Source organism: Colossoma macropomum, unplaced genomic scaffold (genome assembly GCF_904425465.1).
Source record: "Colossoma macropomum unplaced genomic scaffold, Colossoma_macropomum, whole genome shotgun sequence".
Classification (NCBI taxonomy): domain Eukaryota; kingdom Metazoa; phylum Chordata; class Actinopteri; order Characiformes; family Serrasalmidae; genus Colossoma; species Colossoma macropomum.
In genome coordinates this window covers 22,119,806-22,142,686 of record NW_023494799.1, presented here as the reverse complement: position 1 = coordinate 22,142,686, position 22,881 = coordinate 22,119,806, and the positions used below count along the sequence as shown (strand labels likewise).

General features: G+C 39.2%; 1 protein-coding gene and 1 long non-coding RNA gene across 3 annotated transcripts in view; one reads left to right on the top strand and one right to left on the bottom strand.

Moving 5' to 3' along the window:
• Positions 1 to 147: 147 nt before the first annotated feature.
• LOC118818864 lies at positions 148 to 7,262 on the bottom strand. Its single transcript, XR_005008119.1, has 2 exons — positions 7,070 to 7,262; positions 148 to 3,786 (listed from the first exon to the last, which is right to left on the bottom strand). It is a non-coding gene; the product is annotated as an uncharacterized LOC118818864 (long non-coding RNA).
• A 4,620-nt stretch (positions 7,263 to 11,882) lies between these two features.
• The window catches only part of dagla (diacylglycerol lipase, alpha), a 72,039-nt gene continuing 61,040 nt past the window's right edge, over positions 11,883 to 22,881 (top strand). For both annotated transcript variants that reach the window (XM_036585986.1, XM_036585985.1), the window contains exon 1: positions 11,883 to 12,566. The gene's annotated coding sequence lies outside the window, so the exon portion shown is untranslated. The remainder of the gene's footprint in view (positions 12,567 to 22,881) is intronic.

Here is a 22,881-nt window from a genome sequence, read left to right as displayed (position 1 = left end):
TGACACACACAATACACTTTTTTTTTTTAAATGTGAATTATGGGAGTATAAGTATATACATTTGTCACAATATGATCTTATGATCTATAGTTTGGATAACTGGGGAACAAAATGAGAGATAAAAATAACAGGAGCAATCTGAGAAAATCTGGTTTTTAGTCCTTTAATAAGCTCAACAGTTCACAAGAGAGCCATTTCATTTATACATTACAGAGGGAACAGTGGGGGTGGGTGAGTGGACAAACGCGGCTGGAAAAGCTGCTGTCAGGAGAAGAAATAAAATCAATAACAATCAGCAGGTATTCATATAATTATCTCCATCATCAGAGCCAGAATCTTTACTGTCCACCATTTATCAGCTTTTTAAAGCTTTTCATCCTGTAATGTCAGCTCTATCAGTCTCAGCTACGGAGTGCTATCAGTATTATTGCATTACATACGCACTTGAGGGAAAAGGAAAAATCTTATTGTCTGTAAGAACTACTGACGTGACTAATCTGTTTGTTTCGTGCATTTTTTAGTGTTTCTTTTGGACGATGACCATTTTAGCACAGCCATCCTACTGAGACTGATTCCATATGAAAGTGAATTGCATTCCAAAACTGCTAAAAAATGTGTAAAATGTGATTATTAGTGTGTTCTTTAGTAATTCATGCTATCCAGGGTGTTAAACATTGAGCAAATGGACAGAATGTATATATGGAAATGAGAGCAGTGACTTAAATTTGTTAGAATAATGACTAGACTGCTTAAGAAATCAGTTAATATTACACTTTTTCTCTCAGTCTGGTCAGTAGTAATAGACAGCATGTGCTACAAGCAGACAGACAGATTAAAATATTCTGTAATATCCTAAAATCTGTACACACATTCCCATTTCTGTAATATATGCCTTTCATTTCATGTTTTGTGTTCATTTACAATGACTGAAAATAATAAATAATTAATCCATTGCAGACAACAAACTATAAGAAAAGTGATGATAATGATCAAATCAATCTTTAACGGGCACAAGAACATATACACACACACACACACACGTATTTGATAAATATAACAGATATATGATCATATTTTCCTCTGCATTTTGCATCCATGTGAAATCTGTATGCTGCAATCTCTTTATAAGTTCCTCTATCTGTGCAATACATCCACATACAAAATAGTATTATAAACTCTTAAAATAAAGGTTCCACAGTGTTCTTTGCAGTAGAATGGGCTCTAATGACATAGAACCACTTTTGTTACCCTGAAGAACCATGTTGGAAACAGATATTTGGAGGTTTATGAATGTTTAAAGAGTCTTCACACAATGTAAATTAATTTAAAGGTTCTTTCTAGAACCTTTACAATATGTGGTGGTTCTTTAAACTTTGAAAAAAGGTTCTTCACAGTCACTTTTCTCATTTACAAAAATGAGCCTCTGAAGAAAGATCCATTTAAAAGGTTCTTTAGGGAACCAAAATTTTTTTCTATGGCAATGTGCAAAGAATCCTTTTCAGTACCTGTATTTTCAAAAGTACCTGAAATTATTATAAATGTTCCATTTATATTTTGAAATAAATTAACAAAATATAACAATATTTCATTTTCACAAGGGCATACAGTCCCAAATCAACTTTCAATAAACGTATATTTATTTATGTGTGTATATGTGTGTGTGTACATACACACACACACACACACACACACACACACACACACACATATATATATATATATATGTTTTTTTTTCATTTGCCAGATCACATTATGACTGTAAATATTACATCTTTGTCATAAAACCAAATATATACCTGAACCGTGCCTGTCTGTGATGGTGTCACCGACTAATGAGACCATAAAACTAAACAGAAATATCATACGGTAATATTGCACTTTATTTTAAGCTTAATTAACACCTACATCCTCAGTGTAACAGAGTTAATGCTGACATTTATAACAGAGGACTTTTATTCTAGAAGGATGTCAGAGATGGCAGCTGTGATGAGTCTTGGTCAGGAGGAAATGCTGTTAGATAAAACTGTGTTTGTGTTATCTGTGTTTATCGTGTCTACGTGATTGTGCGGCGGCCACATTTGCGACTGAATAAGCCTCAAGCAAAGCTAGCTACTAATGGCTATTGCTGTGGTCACTCCTAGCATCAGAATATCAAAGCAGCGCTTGAAAATGAAAAGCACAATAGCTCCCCACCTCATATAGTTCAATTCATATAGATATTTACATACATATATAAGCAGTAAGTACAGATGTATATGTAAATAAAGCAATGCGCTGACCTTACTTGACTGAGTTGTGCACATTTCCACATAAATAATGAATTGAATGTATTACATCGACACAATTATTGCCAAAATTGTGTTGATTTCAGGGGGAATCCTTCAATCTTCCTAGGTTCAGTGACAACAATACGTGTCTGGTGGTATTTACTAAGTACTGTACTGTAGCTATTTCATTGATTAGGGCTTCAGGAGCTGCACTGAAGGCCTTAAATGGACATGCCAGCCAAAATAAAAGCGTAACCATCACTACTATCTGATGTAAACTTTCCTACTTGTCTTCACAGTTGCCGCAGTAGTCTCTAGGGTGAGATCAAGTTTAAAGACTTCTGATGTATCTTGAAGGTGGGAAACAGGGGCTTTGATGAATACATGAGGGCTGTTAGCCAGATAGCTAACTTTACATGCTGCAGTGCCATGTTTCTACAAAGTATTTGCACCATTTCTTTCATATTTTGTGATGCATGCTGGGTATTGTAGTGAGAATCTGGGCAAGGGCAGAAAACTGATGGAAGAAAACACAAAAACGATACATACATCTTATGAGGCTAAGGTGCTGAGTGTTGTGCTACAGAATAAAAAATAACTTATGCTACTGCTAATGTTAACATGGAATTCCTCTTTAAGGTTCTAGATCTGTCACTGACTGAATATGAGTCATAGTCTAAGTAGGTTTGTGTTGGCTGTTAGGAATGGAAAACAGTGGCAGCAGCTCTATGCAGGACTCTTTACTGAAAGAGTCACTGTAAAACTGCTACAGTTCAGATATATGTTAATTACTGTTACAAGCTTCTAATAAAACATAGAATGTCTTTTACAAGCTTTAAATGTGCATGTTTAATCTAGAACGGCCAAAAAAATTCCTGTGCACTAGCATTAGCTTAGCGCTAATACACAACATTACAAATCCCATATGCTAGCATTATCATAGCAGGTTTTTTTCACATTTTCTGACAGGGTTTGGACATTTATGCCCTGAACTAAAGTCCAAACTCTAATAATCACGGTTCTTCACTGTCATCTGGAAATGATGTGCACATTTCGGTCAAGTAAACTCAGTGGATTACTTTATATATAAATTAGTAATAAACTCAAACTCCACCCTTCTGATAGTCTGTGACCCATTCACTCATCAACCAATCACTCGACAGCATCAGTTTTTCTTGGCTAATAAGATCACGCCCACCAATATGGCTCCAAGGGCGACGATGGCCCCCCCGATGATGAAAGGCTTCAAGTTCTCCAGCACTTCACACCCGAATCCTGTTCCCTCACCCCCCTCCTGCGCCCCCTCCTGGCTGTTCGCTCCATCTTCTGCTGGTTTCTCTGGTTCAGTGGACTGGGCCGGCTCTGCGGGGATGGGGTCCGGTTTAGGAGGCGCCGGGTCTTTCTTCTCTGCCTTCGGAGCCGCCTTCGACCCACATTTAGCCTTCGCTTCCATGTGGAGTGTCAGAAATCACAGAGAGCCGACCAAGGTGGATCTTTTATTCAGCGTCCCAGGATGTTTCTGCAAAGAGAGAGAGAGAGAGGAAGGTAGAGAGAGTGAGTGAGAAAGAGTAAGTAGAGAAAGAGTAGTGAGAGAGGGTGAGAGAGCATAAAGAGAGAAGAGAGGAGAAAGTGTGTGAGAGAGAGACAGAGACAGAGAGAAAGAGAGAGACAGAGAGAGAGAGTGGACAAGGAGGAGGAGGAAGGTAGAGAAAGAAAGAGAGTGAGAGGGAGGAGGAGGCGGAAGGTAGAGAGTGAGAGAAAGAGAGAGAGAGGAGGAAGGTAAAGAAAATTAGAAAGTGGAGAAAGGTATGAAGATAGAGAGAGGTGGAGAGAGAGAGAGGAGGAAGGTAAAGAAAATGAGAAAGAGAAAGAGGAGAAAGGTATAAAGGTAGAGAGAGGGGGAGAGAGAGAAGAAAGGTAAAGAGAGAAGAGAGAGGAAGGAAAGGAAGGTATGAGGGTGTAGTGAGAGAGGGGAAAGTATGACAGTATAAAGGTAAAGTGAGAGAGAGAGAACGAGAGAGACAAAGACAGAGAACATGAAGGTATTGAGGGGAAGGTATATAGGAATAAAGAGAGACAGAGAGGGAGTATAAAGTGGGCAAGTTTGAGGGTATTACGAAAGAGTGAAGGGGATATGAAGGTATAAAGAGAGAGAGAGAGAGAGAATGAGCAATAGAAAATTAAGGTATGGGGAGAGAGAGAGAGAGAGAGAGAGAGAGAGAGAGAGAGATAGAAAATTAAGGTACAGGGGGGGAGAGGGAGAGAGAGAGAGAGAGAGAGAGAGATAGAAAATTAAAGTATAGAGGGGGAGAGAGAGAGAGAGAGAGAGTTAGAAAATTAAGGTATAGAGGGGGGGGAGAGAGAGAGAGAGAGAGAGAGAGAGAGAGAGAGAGAGAGAGAGAGAGAGAGAGAGAGATTTTTAGTTGCTTTAACTGTTGTTGCCAAACACACAGATGAGTTCATGCGTGAGATCCAGCAGATCACTGAGAAAGGCAGAAACCTCAGCTCTGCTCAACTTTACTGTCACCTGACACATGCAGAAGCTCATAAGGGGAACAGAATACAGCTGTTAGCTCCACTATTATTGCACAGCCTCACTCTCACACAAAGGACAGGGTTATTTACCGACGCAACGCAGTGCAGTACAGACAGAACACAGTGCTGTTTCCACTGGACAGATGGACTTTTTTACCCCCCACTTTCAAACTGCCCTAGGGGTTTTGTGTGAAATCTCTAAATAGTGCAGATCTGCTCTTTACTGCCCAACTATCTTAGTCCAGATGATAGAAAGAGAATTATAGAATAATATACATCTAAAGTAGAACTATACCAGTGGCATCTGGATCAGTGGAAAACACCCATTTCTACTGATACTCTACCCCCCATTTCTATGGTTACACTACTTCCATTTCCATGGTTACACTACCCCTGTTTCCTTGGTTACATTACACTTGTTTCCATGGTTACACTACACCCATTTCTATGGTTACATTACACCGTTTCAATGGTTACACTATACCCATTTCCATGGTTACACATAACTCATTTCCATGGTTACACTACACCCATTTCTATGGTTACATTACACCGTTTCAATGGTTACACTATACACATTTCCATGGTTACACTACACACATTTCAATGGTTACACTACACCTGTTTCCATTGTTACGTTACACCCATTTCCTTTATTATGCCACACATTTTTCCATGACTACACTACACCCATATCCATGGTTAGCCTACACCCATGTCTGTGATTACACTAAACCCATGCCTACAGTTATACTGCAATTTCAGTGAGTTTGCTTTTTTTCTCTATCTCTATTTTCTTGGTAACACCAGAACTCCCATTCATAACTTTCATTTCTGTGGTTATACTAGAACTCCACTCATTTCCATGGTTACACTATATTTACTTTCTTGATTACGCTACACCTGTTTCCATGGTTACACCATACACTGTCCATGGTAACACTAGGTCAACACACATTTCCATGGTTACATTTCTAGGTCTACATCCACTGAGCAGATTAAGAATTCATAAAACCAACATCACGCTTCCAACTTCATGTAACTTTCCTGATCCTCACACTTCTGGAACAAAACAATGCCCTTGTCCAGATTAAACAGCAACTCAGTCAGTGAGTGTCTCTAAAATATCCTCACTCAGAGAGACTGTGACCTTGAAAAAGCAATAAAGTTCACTGCACACATAAAGCTGTGACGTGCAGTATTGTGTGTTTTTGTATTGGGGTTTTAGCCAAAGGGCAGCGGCCAGACTCTCAGCACAACATCCGGCAGAGCTGCCTGGTGGGAAAACGCATCTATCTGTGTGTGTGTGTGTGTGTGTGTGTGTGTGTGTGTGTGTGTGTGTGTGTGTGTGTGTGTATGTGGGCGTATGTATATGCAGTTATAAAGCAGACCACTGACAGAGGCAGACACAGAGAGCCTTTTGCCCCTCGACGCTCACACTCACACAGTAGCGCCTTATGCGTCACCCAAATTGTACAGCACGAGACAAAGACATGCCTTGTAGTTCAAGAATTCACAAGTGGTTCCTACAGTCTCTCTATCTTTTTTTCTCTCTCTCTCTCTCTCTCTCTCTCTCTCTCTAAAATTGCATGAGTCATGTGCTGCAAGTGGAGGAGAAGGAGGAGGAGGGGGGGGAGGAGGAGGAGGGGGAGGAGGAGGAGGGGAGGAGAGGAGGGGGGAGGGGAGGCCCAAAAATGAGGGAACGAGGGAATAAGTCAGTAAAAAGATTGTATTTTTACTACTTCATGACTTTTTGCAGTTTTATAAGTAAATTTTAATCATTTCTTGAATTTATTCAATTAATTTGTTTCTATAGTAAATCTTTATTGATGATAATGTCAATGGACATACATTGAACAGCTTTGGCAAGATTTTACAATGAGGATAATTATTGTTATCATACGTTTATAATTAAGTTCAAGATCATATTATTATTATTATTATTATTATTATTACTTGATTTGTATTCCAAATGAATTCCAAATGAATGAATTATTGAACATACAGTGCACTATTTCAGTGTACAAGCCATTATTTCATGATCCACGTAGTGCACTACACAGTGAATAAAGAGACTAATTGGGACACAGCCATTCAGATTCCGAGAGAAAAGTGGAAAAGCAAGAAAGACGGAAAGCAGGAGCCAGTAAAAATGGAGAGGATGGGTGGCTGAAATAGCTTTAGCACTATAGGCCTCAGCCACAGGACCCCTTATCCTCCTCCAGCAGACACAGCAACATGAATAAAACAGCATGCACACAGCTTACCTGCTTCTCTCTGCTGCTTTATTCCTCCACAGACTCTGTGCTGAGCTCAGAGGATTGAGTGAGAGACAGAGTGAGGGAGAGACTGAAAAGCAAGGCCCAAAAGTGTGCAGACAGGCCTCTGGGTTCGACCTCAAGGAGAAACAGAGGAAGAAGGGAAGTGGAGTGATGGAGGATGCAGCAGTCAGGGAGTGGAGGACAGAACGGAGGGCTGTACCACTCTGGCTCTAAGCGGAGGGGGAGAGTGGTTATACTGGACTGGGAGTCATGCCCAGTGTGTGGATGTGCTTGTTTGTGTACATTTTCAGTACATTGATTCATATGGGACATATTATTATGATGAACGTAGCGAAAATGTGAACTGAAAGAGCAGAACTGTTTCTTTTTTGGTTTCTGAGGTTAAGATTAGGGTTAGATTCAGGGTTAGGCTTAAAAATCCTCATTACATTTAGAGACATATTTAAAACAAATGGGACATTTTATTATTACATAGAGATCATTACATATATACTTTCATATATAAATAACACAAATGGGACAAATAATTTTAACAGGGAGGTACTCACACGTGTACATAATACATATATGGTACATTATTATCACATCTAGCTACTTACATATAGCACATATAGGACATGTCAGTATTACATTTAGCTGCTTTCATATATTTATATAACACATATGAGAAATTATTATCACATATAGCTACTTACGTATGTATAACACACATGGGACATGATACATGTAGATACTTTTATACATATAACACAAATGGGACATACTATTGTTAGATATAGATAGTAAGATATAAATTATATATATGGAGCATATTATATTACAAATAGATACATATATTTAATACATTGAACATATGTATGCCCCCATGTTCAGACACAGTATAAAAACAAGTGTATTATAAATATGGGACATTATTACATTTAGCTGTTTACACATATAAAACATATGGTACATGTATTTATCACATACAGAGACTTACCCATATTTAATACATATCTCTGCTATTGGAGCAAAAACCTCGGATCTTCATTTTTCTCGTTTTTAATATAATTTGAAAATGCCTGTTGCCCTTTACTTTGTAAGTAAATTATATGATGAATGGGCCAAAAGAAACGGCACAAAACAACTTGGAAAAAATTCTGGTTCCACTGACATACATTAAAAGTAAAGTGTGTTTTTTCCTTCTCCTGTAAAGTTACCGTTTTGGAGATATGATGTTTTGTTGCGACAGCAGCGATATGGAACATCTGTATGCCTCCATGTCTCGACACAGTATAAAAACAAACATGAGTGTGTGAGGCTGTTGAGTGATCGTGGGTGTTGCATTTGAAAAACAGACTACAAAGATCTATTTTAGACTTTAATTTGCAGTTGTAACGGCTTGTTAACTCTTCGGCAGTGTATTGGCTGGTAAAAAATACATTGTGGGTGTTGCATGAAAAAAAGGAATTTTCTCTGCATGAGCTGAACATAATAATGCTGAAAGAAAGGGACAGAGCAGGTTGTTTATTTTGTGATATTGGTAGAGAAAGCATAAAGCACTGTTTTGTATGACAACAAATTATATTTAAATTCTTATCTGTCCTATATAACAATAATAATAATAATAATAATAATAATAATAGGAATAATAAAATCCACAGGCACAAATATATTCAGTGTTTTACAGTCTGCGCTGCACTAATTCCAATTAATCGGGCCTAATTATGCTCACTTTGTGATGAAACATATAGTTAGTCAGTGCTGTTAAAGTCCTGCCGATATCTATTATATGCTCAGAAAAGCGTTTTGTGACTTATCATGATAACACTAATGTATCGTCATATTGTCCAACTCTCACAATAAAGCTTGATTTGATTTCATTTGATTTCACTAAACTTCTGGTGATAAACACCCTCTGAGAATCTTTTATCTCCTAAGCCAGGGGTCCACAACATGCAGTTTTTTTACTGCCCTGTTGCGGCTCCACAGCAGAGTTAGATTTGTAGCTAAAAATAAAATAATCCTCCTTTGCAGTAAAATAAAGCTCTGCTGATCGTTCAAAAACAGTTTTAACAATAAATGATCTTAAACTCTGGAGTTAATGTAGAACTGCTAATTCACCCTTAAACCCTGAAGGTTGGTGCACAGACTGCTGGTCACCATAGCAACACACACAGCAATCTCGCCTAGCTAGTAGCTAACGAAAAGGCAAAGAGCAAGATTTAATATGAACATTGATAATTTGGAGACAAACTGACTTGTTTGCATTTATAATCTCTCCAGCTGGGTTCCTGATATGTTTAATCTGCAACAAGAAACTGTCAGAAACTAAAAAGTTGCAAAACTGAAGTCAGCTTCTCGTTCACCAGCTTCTTGTTCTAATTTTCCTGTTCCACCTTAAATGGTGCAGTAATTACATTATTTTAAGGTAGAACTGGAAAATTCAAACAAGAACAAGAAGCTGGAGAATGAGAAGCGACTTCAGCCTCAGGAAAAAGTCAAACATTGAGAGACATTTTACAAGAAACTGTTCTACTTTTGCGGAAAAGTTTCCTGCTTAGATGGAGAAAAGCGACTATAGCTGAGCTAAAGCTTGAAGCAGAGCAAAGTAAGTCTGCGATTTCGTTTATATTTTTTAGCCTATACTAGGACATTAGCACATACTGAGAGCAGCCAAAATGGTAAAATGGACATAAAATGTTGTGGCTCCCAAGGTGGTTTGATTTTTGTTGAAAGTACAAAATGGCGTAACATTTGGGTTGCGACTCCTGGCCTACACAAACATGTTTAAGTGCATTTTTGCTTTTGCAAAGTCACATTCAACTTTATTATTGTTCCTTCTCACCACAGGTGTGTCTGTGTGTGTGTGTGTTGAATAAGAGACAAAATATGGTTTCCCCAGGACACTGCTCCAGTTAACACTGAACTGCAGCAGACAACAGTACAAACAGACAATAAAAAACAATGAACATAGATAATAAACGATATAAAATAATCTACAATAAATTACACAATCGTACAACAGTGTGCACAGCAGAGTGGGGAAAACAAAACATCTGCTAGTATTTAGCAGCAGTGAGTGTCCGTACACAAGGGTGGAGGAGTGATGAATATTTTGTGGTTTGCAAATGACATGTTGTTGTTGTTTCTCTGAGTGTAAATAAGTGAGAACATTCTTCTGTACATTTTACTACACAGTTACTGTTTATTTACTTAATTTAATGTTTATATTATATATTATATATTATATTTAATTTATATTGGGAAAAAAATTGTGGCCTGGGCTAAAGTTTTGCATACAACTGAACAGGATGATGCTGCACACGGATGGAGAAATAAACTGGAACAGCAGAAAGTTCTGTTTTTATAACACAAAAAATAAATACATCTTCATCCACTATCAGGACAAGGTGCCCCCCTATGTGATGTAAGAAGGCCCCGTGTTTGGGGGACTTCTGACCCCAAAGGTCTAAATTTATACTTTCACTTAAAATTCCTCCCAAAATCAAACATGCTGTCTTCACACCCTCCATAATCATATATTTTATTAACTTAATATAAATGCTTAGATCACTATTACATAAGGACAAAAATTACCCCAAAAAGTACCCAGGACTTTCATCTAGATGAAATTTCAGAATTAATAAGACCATAGACATTCAGTAAATGTTTTGGCTGTATCATTTGATCAGGAGAGAAAATAAGGAGGGGGGGTATTACCCTGGGGGTAAGTCACTGGCACCGTCAATACTTTTTTTTAATGTTCCCTCGCCCACTTCAGCTCGGCTGTGCGTCACACCTACACTGGACATGTGGCGACTCAAACAGCACAAACTCGCCCTTGGCAGGTTAGCGTCAGTGAACTAATCAGCTAGCCATGCAAACTTTGCAATGCAAAATTTTTTAAGAGTTTGCAAATAACGTACATAACATTTGTGAACACTTGTTTTGTCTAGCTGTAAACTTTGGTGTAGTGCATTTCTTTTTGTTGTTGTTGTTATCCATTAGCATGTTAACTAGCCAGCTATCAGAGTAAATTATCGCAGTCATGTACAACAGATGGACCAGTTTGCAACCTAAAGCCCAGCAATTTAAGGCAGTTTAGTGTTATGGCTTATAAACAACTTTATTATATATAATTATTATAATATAATTATTATTAGGTTTGAAAAGGGAAATTAATGAGATTAGCTGCTAAAGTCGACACGTGAACCTCTAAACAATACAATAAACACAGTGCGGACAATACAGTGCAATAAATATGAAAGACTTTCAATAAATACAAACACAGAACACACAGTACACAGTACTGTAGACTGTGCAAAGCAGGATGTAACATACTATTACATATTAGCAGACAGCCTAGCATATATGAACCTAGTATTCACTGAGGTAGCAACCAGAACAGTAATGGAATACAGTATTTGATTGACCAGATTTATGAATTATATTAAGTATTTCAGTGTGAAATGCAATAATTATATTTAACCACAGTACCTCAGACATAATCTGGAATATAATTAAGTATATATCCACGATAAAAGGAAAGCGTATTGGCATAACTTATCACCATAACAGTAAAATATTGGGTCATATTAGGTCATATTGCCCCCCCCCAAAAAAAAATGAATTATCCCTCTTTTATTTTGAAACCCGGGAAATGACGCCACTCCAACCCCCACTCCCGCCCCCCCCCAATCCCTCCCTCCGGGTCCGCGCGCCGGTGACGCAGGCAGCGAGCGAATGTACCGCGAGGGAGGGGCTCAGCGGGGAGGGAAGGATAACGTCACTGCGTAAAAAGCGCAGCGGCGTGAGGCGCAACGGGACACAGTGCGGATCCTAGCGCTGAGAATACAGGCGTGCAGGCTATAAATACAAATAAATAAATAAATAAATAAAGGAGGAGTGTGAGGGTACACCAGAGAGAATACAGCACACACACACGCACACGCTCTCTCGGCTCGCTCGGTGGGGTCTGCTGTCGGTCCACACACACACTCTCTCTCAGGGCTGGGCTTTTTTCCACGCAGGCTATGCGGAGGCTCTCGGTGGCAGTAAAAGGGGGAATGGGGTGGTGCTCTTTGCCCCGACAGCTCCAGCTGCTCCGGGTGGCATGAAGCGACAGTTATCTGGTGAAGGAGAAGAGGAAAAAAGGAAAAGGAGGAGGAGAAGAAAAATATCAACGCCGTTTGGGACGCAGCGGCTCCACTGACGCCTCACGCACACTGAGCCGGATCTCTCTCTCTCTCTCTCTCTCTCACGCTCTCTCTCTGGGCGTGTTGGTGCGTGCGCGCGCGTGCGTGTGCTTTAGGGTGGGGTGGGGGGGTCTGTATACTGTATAAGGGACGGCAGAAGGCCCTGTGAGTGTGTGTGAGCGTGTGTGCAGGGTGTTCAGGTTAGGGTTTGGATCCGTGGTCCCGTTTTTGGATTCGTGGAGGATGGGAGAGCGCGAGGAACAGGCAAAGCACGAGGGGCTGTGGAAGACTCCCACCTAATACAGGTAAACATGGCATTTTGAGGTTTATTTCTTTATTATTACTCTTGGTGTCGTCGAGGATGCTGGAGTACACGGTGCACATCAGCTGCTAGAGGAGTGTCAGTGCTCATTCAGTGAGAGAGAATGGGAGAGAGACATAGAGGGATAGGATGAGAGAGAGAGAGGAGGGGGGGGGGTGTTAATGCATACTGATATACTCTGAGCAGGCCTTTCATTCACAGGTGTTTTATTTATTGGTCATTCGGTGTCTATGTCTATGTTTCCAACACGCAAATTAAGCCTAGGACTAGACTAAATAGGATTTTAATTGTGACATAGCTGTATAGTCCAAGACTAAGCCTAGTCATTCTTCATCAAAGCAGCCCTTAGAGTTTATATGAGAAATAGGGATGGAGAGAGAGACATACATAGATGCAGAGAGAGAGAGAGAGGAAGGGGACACGTACTGATATACACTGAAAGCTGTCAAGTCTTTCATTCACGTTATTGGTCATTTGTAAAAGTATGTCTATGGGAGAGTGCATTGATCATTTAGGGCTGGTTGTCAACACCCAGATTAAGCCTATGCTTAGACTGAAGACGGAGAGTAAGGGGATGCATACTGATATACTCTAATAGCAGTCCAGTTCTGAGCGAGCCTTTCATTCACAGGTGTCATTGGTCATTTGAGGTCTATGTGTATGTCTATGGGAGAGTGCACTGATCATTTAGGGCTGGTGTCCAACACCCAGATTAAACCTAAGACTAGACTAAATAGGAATTTAATTGTGGCATTGCTGTTTAGTCCAAGACTAAGCCTAGTCTTTTTTCATCAAAGCGGCCCTTAAAGTTTATTTGAGGGATAAAGACGGGGAGAGAGACAAAGATAGATGGATAGAGAGAGAGGGGAAGGGGATGCATGCTGATATACACTGAAAGCTGTCCAGTCTTTCATTTACGTTATAGGTCATTTGTAAATGTATGTCTATGGCAGAGTGCATTGATTATTTAGGGCTGGTGTCCAACACCCAAATTAGACCTAAGACCAGACTAAATAGGATTTTAATTGTGCCGTAGCTGTTTAGTTCAAGACTACACCAAGTTTTTGTACATCAAAGAAGCGCTTTGAGTTTATTTGAGGTATATAAATGGGGAGAGAGTGATGGATAGATGAATAGAGAGAGGGAAAGGGGGCGCATACTGATATACTTTTATAGCTGTCCAGTTCTGAGTGAGTCTCTCATTTACAGACGTTTTATTGGTCATTTCGGGGGTCTGTGTTTACGTCTATGGAAAAGTGTATTTATCATTGAGACTAAAACAGGTTGTTGATGTAGCTGTTTAAGCTTAGTCCTTCTTCATGAAAGCCGCCCTTAGAGTATATATGAGGGACAGAGACGGGGCGAGAGACATGTATAGAGAAAGAGAGGGAGAAAGAGGATGCATACTGAGATATGCTGATAGCTGTCCAGTCTTCGTCACATGTCATTAGTCATTTGGAGTCTATAAGTTTGTCTATGGGACAGTGCATTGATCACACAGGTCCAGTTTTTAAGACCCAGATTTTGCCAAAGCCTAAACGAAATAAGATTGTAATTGTAACATAGATGTTTAGTCCAAGACTAAGCTTAGTCTGTCTTCATGAAAGCAGTCCCTAGACTTTATGTGAGGGTAGAGATGGGGAGAGAGACATAGATAGATAGATGGATAGAGAGAGAGAAAGGGAAGGGTATGCATGCTGATATACGCTAAAAGACATCCAGGCTTTCATTCATGCCATTGGTACTTTGTAAATGTATGTCTATGGTAAAGTGCATTGATTATTTAGGGCTGGTTTCCAACACCCAGATTAAGCCTTAAGCCTAAGACCTATATTAAGCCTAATTACTACAGATAGAGAGGAAGGGGATGCATACTGACACACTCCGATAGCTGTCCAGCTCTGAGCAAGCCTTTCATTCATGTCATTGGTCATTTGTGAATGTATGTCTATAGGAAAGTGCATTTATTATGTAGACTAAATGGGATTGTTCATTTTGAAGCACAACTGATATAGCTGAAAGCAGCCCTTAGAGTTGGTCTGAAAGATAGAGATGGGTAGAGAGAGAGAGGAAGGGGATGCATACTGATTTATGCTGATAGCTGTCCAGTTCTAAGCAAGCCTTTCATTCACAGGTGACACTGGTCATTTGAGGTCTTTGTGTATGATTGTGGGAAAGTGGATTGATCGTTTAGGCCCAGTTTCCAAGACCAGGATTAATCCTAGACTAAATGTGATTATTAATAGTGGAACACCACTGATACTGCTGCTTAGTCAAAAACTAAACCTAGTCTTTTTTCATGAAGCCCTTAGAGTTTATATGAAAGATACAGATGGGGAAGAGACAAATAGATGGATAGATAGATACAGACAGACAAAAAGGGAGGAATGAGACACATACTGATAGATTTAGATAGCTGACCAGTTCTGAGTGAACCTTCCATTCACTGTGTGTATATGGCAAAAATATTATATCATGATGCTTCTAGACATTTTCACAATACATGATATGCATCATAATATTTAGTTTTCTGAGATTTAGTAAGTTTGACTGATATTTCCAATCGATATTTGATGTATTTATTTCCCAGAAGAGCAGAATGTTTAGGTGTTGCTGAGTTTTATTGCACTAAAATATCTATATTTTATTCATTTTCCTGTGTCTGTAATCCAGATGAATGTTACATTTCTCTGTATGCCAATCCAGGCAGTTGTCGTCCCAATTTCCATATTTTCTAAATGTTTATGTATCTGCATCACCAGATATGTACCTGAACATTTTTTGGCGTATCACAATTCTCATATTGGTGCATCCCTAATACTGATACTCTGATAGCTGAGAAGTTCTGAGCAAGCTGTTTATTCTGAGGTCATTTGGAACGCATGTGTGCTGGTCATTTAGGTAAAAGAGAGAGAGAGAGAGGCATAGATGGATAAAGAGACATTGTGATAGTAAGGGATGCATACTGATGTACTCTGGTAGGTCTTTAGTTTTGAGCAAGCTGTCCATTTACAGGGTGTCCCTAAATATTTAGAACATACATGTATGTGTGTAGTGTAGTTGTATATATATGTGTGTGTGTGTGTGTGTGTGTGTGTGTGTGTGTGTGTGTGTGTGAGAGAAAGAGAGAGAGAGAGAGAGAGAGAGAGAGAGAGAGAGAGAGAGAGAGAAGGGTAACTAACGACGCATACTGATGCCTCTTCAGTTCAGAGCAAATCTCTCATTCATTCAGGGGGGTGACAGTGGTCATCTGTGTCAGATAGGGAGAGAGAGAGAGGGAGGAGGGGAGAGAGACATAGATAGGTAGGGAGAGGGAGAGCAAGAGAGAGGATGGATCGATGAAGAGAGCAATAGGAAAGAAGAACGCTAGAGAGAAAGACAGACAGAGAAGGAAAGAAAAAATGGGAAGACTGACATAAAGAGATAGAGAGGGAAAAGTGAAAGATGAGAGATGGATAGAGAGAAAGCAAGGGATAAAGAAATGAGTTAAAGGGGTAGATGTAGATGGGGAAAGAGAGAAAGAAATAGAGAAAGATATAGAGAGACGAGAGAGGGAAAGAATATGAAGACAGAGAAAGACAGAGAATGGATAGATGAAGAGAGCAATAGAAAAAGAGAACACTGGAGAGACAGAAGTAGAGGGGAAAGAGAGAAAGAGATGGAGAAGGAAAGAAAAAGGGAAGACTGACATGAGAGAGAAAAAAGTAAAAGATGAGAAGGATGAATAGAAAGCAAGAGATAAAAGTGAAAGAGGGGGAAGAGAATGAGATGGGGAGGGAAAGAGGGAAAGCTAGATGGAGAAAGTAAGAGATAAAGAAAGAGGAAAAGAAAAGGAGAAGATAGAGATGGAAGAGGAAGAGAACAAGGTAGATGGGGAAAGAGAAAGAAATGCAGAGAATAGTGAGGGAAAGAACCTGAAGATAAAGAGAGAAAGACAAGATAGATGAGAGAGAAATAGTGAGTGGTCAAGAAAAGGGGGATGAGCGAGAGTGAAATAGAGGGAAAGATCGATTATAGAAAGCGAGAGATAAAGAAAAAGAATGAGAATATAGAAATGGAGAGAGAGCAAGAGATGAAGAAAAGGGGGAAGAGAGCGAGATGAAGAGAGTGAAAGAGAAGATAGATGAGAGAAAGAAAAGCTGGATGAGAGAAAGAAAGAGAATGAGAAGACAGAAATGAAGAGAGAGCAAGAGATGAAAAGGGGGAAGAATGAGATGAAAAGAGAAAGATAGATGAGAAAAAGGGGAAAGATAGATGAGAGAAAGAGGGGAAAGTTGGATGAGAGAAAGAGCGAAAGATAAAAAAAAAGAAAAAAGACAGAGAAGATAGAAATGAAGAGTGAGAGATGAAAAGAATGAGATGAGAGAAAGATAGAAAGGGAAAGAGGGAAAGATAGATGAGAAAAAGAGAACATGTTAGCTGGATTGATATATGGAGTTAGAGAGAAAGAGGAGAGAGAGAGCTTACTACAGGACTGGACAATATGACTATATATAAACTTTATTGTGATAAATTATGTTACAGTACAGTATGCTTTTCTGAACATGTGCATAAGTCTGACAAAATATAGTGACATCATGTAAAAATGTCTTTGAAGTATCATGATATTTTAGCCATATCGCCCACCTCTAGGTTCCTCCATACTGATACAGTCCGTTACCCCCCTCATTATTCCAGTATTTAGTCTTTAAGACGTTCAGTTGCTGCAGACGGACTGAAAAAGCCTCCTCAGCTGTCAGCTGTGACCGTCAGACTGCATGTTGACCGTCGCTGTGACGCATGTGGAGCTGCTCCTGCAGCATGTTACAGAATCGGGCAGATGCACAAACACTCAGAAGTGCTGGAGACAGAGACGGATATGCAAAAGCTTTCACACTGACACATTAGCGTTAGCGTCTAGCTTGCGGTTGTGATGTTAGATGGGTTTAATGGAAGTGATGCAGCTTTTCTCCACAGGGACTCAGGAGTGCATTTATGATGATGATAAACTGAATTGATAGGATGGTGTTTTGTTTGAACAGCAGTGTTGGGAGATGGGTTGTTTATACCGGTAGAGCCGTGTTGCTGTCCCAAACACCAGTTTTAGTTTTCGTGGAAGTGACAGAGAACAGAATCTCAGTGTGTGTTGTTTGCTGGGTGCTGTAAACTGTTTAAAATCCACCAAATTTAAATAAATAGTTCAATTAATAGTTCAATTAAATTCAATTCAACTTTTTCATTATACCAATAGTGTAATACCAACAAAACAGTAGTGCAAAGACAGTAGACAAAAGCACATAAACCGAGGGTCGCAAGTCAAATGGTAAGGAGAACCATTTTGTCTTTTCAACAAAAATCAAACCACCTTGGGAGCCACAACATTTTATGTCCATTTTGCCATCTTGGCTGTATATGTCTGTAATATGTCTCAGTATGTGCTGATGTACTAGTATAGGCTAAAAAATATAAACGAAAACAGACTTTCTTTGCTCTGCTTTAAGCTTTAGCTCAGCTATAACTGCTTTTCTCGCATCTCCGACAGGAAACTTTTCTGCAAAAGTAAAATCGTTATTTGTAAAATGTCTCTCAACGTTCAACTTTTTACGAGGCTGAAGTCGCTTCTTATTCGCGGCTTCTACCTTAAATGGTGCCTGAGGTGCCAGAATGTAATTGCTGCACCATTTAAGGTGGAACGGGAGAATTCGAGCGAGCAGCTGGTAAATGAGAAACTGACTTCAGCTTCGCGGCTTTTTAGTGTTTTCTGGTTTCTGGTTGCAGAAACGTATCAGGAAACCAGGAAGCCTGAGCTTTATTTTACTGCAAAGGAGGATTATTTTATTTTTACCTAAAAATCTCATTCTGTTACACGTTGCCGACCCCTGGCCTCAATGTTTTAGCTATGTGTGTGTGTGTATATATATATATATATATATATATATATATATATATATATATATATATATACATACATATATATATATACACACACACACACACACACACACACCACACACACACACACACACACACATCATTGAATATTTCTCCAGTGCTAATAACTTTCTCTTTTTAGTTGTCCGGTGATACCAATATGATTCTAATATGACGAGGCCCTAAACAGAACCCCTCAAAGCAGCACTGTGTAACATTTGGTGATTTAGAGACCTCCCTGGTGCAGCTGAATGCTTTATATTGTCTGTTATGCTTCGTACCCCCACGAATGGATGTATCTGATGGTTGTAAGCAAGTCGACAGAGAATTTAAAGAGAACTCAGTCAAAAGTTGGTAAAGAGCGCATCTTCTGAGGATGATCTGCTAGTGTCATCACATCTTCATCAGTATAATGTTGATTTTGAGATCATTTGGGACCTAAACATCGAGCCGGACCTTCTTTTCAAGCCTGTACATGAGACGTTAGTATGTAAGATGTACAACGTGGTATGAAAAACTCCGACCCGCCTCTGACTTTTAAATGATTATTTCAGGCTTTACAGGGCAACTCGCAGCAGGACACACTCACCATATTTTAGCCTGTTTTTATTCTCCTCACTTGGTAATGATACTTTTTTCAGTGTTACCAAAAAAACATATATAGTGCTGCTTTAAAAGGTCTATTTCCTGGATAGAGAGTAGAGAAGATAATAAGTTTGGAAATCAGCAGACAATCAGTGTATGTCAGTCTGTGGTGCTTTTTCTAGGGAAATGGAGAGCGCGTATCTGATCTACTGTAATTCAGACTGAACTAGACTGGGATGAGGCCCGGTTAGCCTCGCAGCCTCTGGAGAGATTCCTCTGATAATGCTGCATACAACCCCTCCTCACGCTTACTACACCAAACACTTTAATACAAATGATCTTGTTGCAACATCTTACCATATTATTCTCTAAACAGGTTCGTTTAGAGGAAGCAGGGTGTTGAGGATAATTAACTTGAAGCATTAGCACAGAGCTGCTTTGCTTAAACGTGGTTTAAACACCTGCAGGGATTTTTTTACTTAATTGAGTAGTAACAGTGGGAAAATTCCAGTTTCAAAGAAGACGAAGTGTCCCCAAACTTTACACTCCTGTTGAATGGAAAGTAGATCTACACTAAAGTGCATATTTAACTTTACTGTGCTTGTTTGTTTTAGCTGGAACCTCTCATTGTGTAAACAGACATGCTGTGTACATCCAAAAGGAAGTGCCTCCTGTTAGGACTTAGTCATAGGACTTGAGAACTGTCCAATAAGAACCTTATCGTTCCTCCTATTGGGCAGACTTTTTGTTCTTAACGCAGTTAATTTTTTTTTTTACATAGCTTTCCCCTTTTAGCTCAAATGTAATTGATCATATTAAACATAAAATATGCAATTCCAGATAGCAAGAGGCTAGTGGGCCACTGGCTTTTTGCTCAGTGTTTTTGGGTGGCTCACTTGTGGTTAAGCAGAATATTAGACAAAATGCCCTCACAGTCCAATTTACTCATTTTTCCTTTTTTTTTTTCTTCCATTGTTGTTCGTGAATTAGTTAAATAAATAATTTTAACACAAATATCTTAAATAAATCCAGTTCTACAGCTATATCCAGCACAGTGTTTTCAACAAAATCATTTTATATTATGCCTAGTCATCATTAATTTGTTTCTTCTCAATGTTTTGTAATATTTGTCTTAGTTTATTTTCCAAAATGAAAGACTGCTATGTGCATTTAAAACGCAGAGGCGGTGGGGGCGGTGGGGGGGGTGACCTTATTGAGCCAGCAGACTGATATACGCTTGTTGTCTGGGTGTGCTGTAACTTTTGCACAGACCAAATTTTATGTTGTATTCATTTTCCCTCGTACATGAAATTGAGCAAATATACAGTTAGCATTAAAATGTGCAGAAGTGTGTTCTCTGGAGAGGATGTGTTCACTTATTTACACTAAGACATGTTTGGGGTCTGAAGTTTGCTTCTAGTTTTGCACTGGAGTTACGAGGCCAATGTAGCTAACATGTAATGGAAAATGTACCAGCAGTTGGCAGCCATAATGACCCCTGTGGCTGTAACCAGAGAGAAAAAAAAAAAAAATTAAACATAACACAAATTTGCTTTTCTGTGACAGCTGACAACATACTATAGCCAGTACATGGTAATTTATCTGAAGCTTACATTTTACATTACATAAACTTACTGAATACTGAATTATGTAGCACCAAAAAGGGTTCTGGTAGTGTTACGATGTCAAGCTATATAAAAATGATGATATGCTAATTCATCTGAAGCTTACATTTTACAGCTCTAAGCACAGACATACTGAAGTCTGTGGCCTTTGCTAACTCCCAGTGCAATGTTCAGCTTTGTTTACTCTTCTTTACCACAGCCAACTGCTACGCTACCTAGCTAGCTAGGTACTAACTACGACAGCTCAGGCACCAATTAGCATCATGCACACAGCATATGTAGTTCATGTTTATAGATAAAAGTGTGTCATACTGTATCAGAAACCACATAATCAAGTCTATTAGAGATACTGAACACCTCCACACAGGCTTCCAGGTAGCACAAAGCTAATTAGTGGGGTATAAGCTTCCTTTACATGTTTACTTGCTTCATTAGCCTTGTAGCTGCAGTGCTAAAACTAAGCAGCTTAGATAATGTGTGTGTGTGGTATTGTGATGTATATATCATGTATCAAGGGTCAGATGAAAATTTTGTACGTTTGATTTGGCCCTTTAAATTACTCTCTTCTTTTGTACTATGTGTTTTTCTGCAGCCCTCTGGTTGTGGACAGCAGGTGGTCCAGCAGTGTGAAGACAGTGTGCATTTTACTCTTTGTAACAGACACTGGGGGTAAATGAGGAAGTGTAGTGTTGAAAGCGAGTGTGTGCACAATGGTTAAGGTTGGCGTGTTTTGCAACAGCAGTATACGTGTGTGCGGGTGTGTATGCTTTTGGTGGAAACTAGACCACGCCTTTTATAAAAGCAGTGTGTTTTTTTTGGTCTGGTATGCATACCTGCAGCGTCATTGCTATTATCAGCTTTGCTGAATCACTTTTAGGGACAAAAATGACGTCGGCCGTACTTCAGTGAATGCCTGAACAGTGCATACGCCCTGCAGACACATTTAGGCTTAAGCGAAACACAAACTGATGTGTTAAAATATTACCGACTTCTTAGCTCATCATGTAGGAATGCCTGCCTTAGGCTGATGTAGTCATATTTTGATATGTTAACAAAAGTATTCTGAAGTGGAAATTGTGCTACTTTTATAGCTGCACAGTATGCTATTTGTTCATCGTTATCATGATACTGACACCACAGACCACTACCAGTGCACAAATGAGCTTTTAACCAATGACTAAATGATATTTGTTTTCTGTGCTGTGAGCATCTTGACCAATCACAGATTTCTATTTGGGGATTTGGATAAATCAAGACATTTAGATGATCCAATAAATATCATTTTGGCCTAAAATAATTTTAATTAGTTCTTAACTCTCCCTGTAAACACACCCTTGCTAGAGTGATTAAAAGCTTTTTTTTGGAAACAGTAGTTTATTTGGGGAATTTTTTGAACCCTTTTTATGTTTAAAATAGAGCAAAACCATTAAATCCACATAAAAAACATAAAATATCACACTGCAGTCCAGTAGAGGTGGGCGTGATGGCCACATTTATCATTATCATGATGAGTTGTCACAATACAGATCATAGATATTGTTAGTGGCTGTGTTTACATGCAAAGACCTTTGCCAATCCGATTGAATACAGTCAGATTAAGACTGAGGTGTTTATATGCTCACTCTACTCAACAACCTGATGAAAATCTCTGTTTGCCTGCACAATACAAATAATCCGATTCAAAGTTACGCGCATGTGTAGAGCCCCACTTAGTGTAGAAGTTACCTTGACAACGAGCATCACGTGAGCCTAGACAGAGTGAGACGGGCAGCAGTGCATTTACGTGAGTTTTCAGCTGGCGCACTTGTGTTTTTAATTGCTTTAAAATGAGGAAAACATATTTTACTGGTACTTATTAAAGAAGGCAGAGAGGAGGACGTCGTGCTCATAGTTTTTGGTTGTATGTTTTAAATATTTTCCTGCTAGTGTCTGCATCAGCTGGAAAAACTAGTACATGTCATGAAAATGTTATGAAGTATTGTGATATGGGCTGTAACATGATAAAAATAATTCAGTATAATTAATCACATTCTTTTATATAATTAATCAATCACATTTGTCTTATTTGCTCAAATCTGACCCTTTGACAGGTCTGGTTAAAATGAGTGAATAAAGTACAATTATGGCTTAACGGACATCCAGTCAGCCGTTCAAACACTGGGGGGTGGTGGTAGTGTT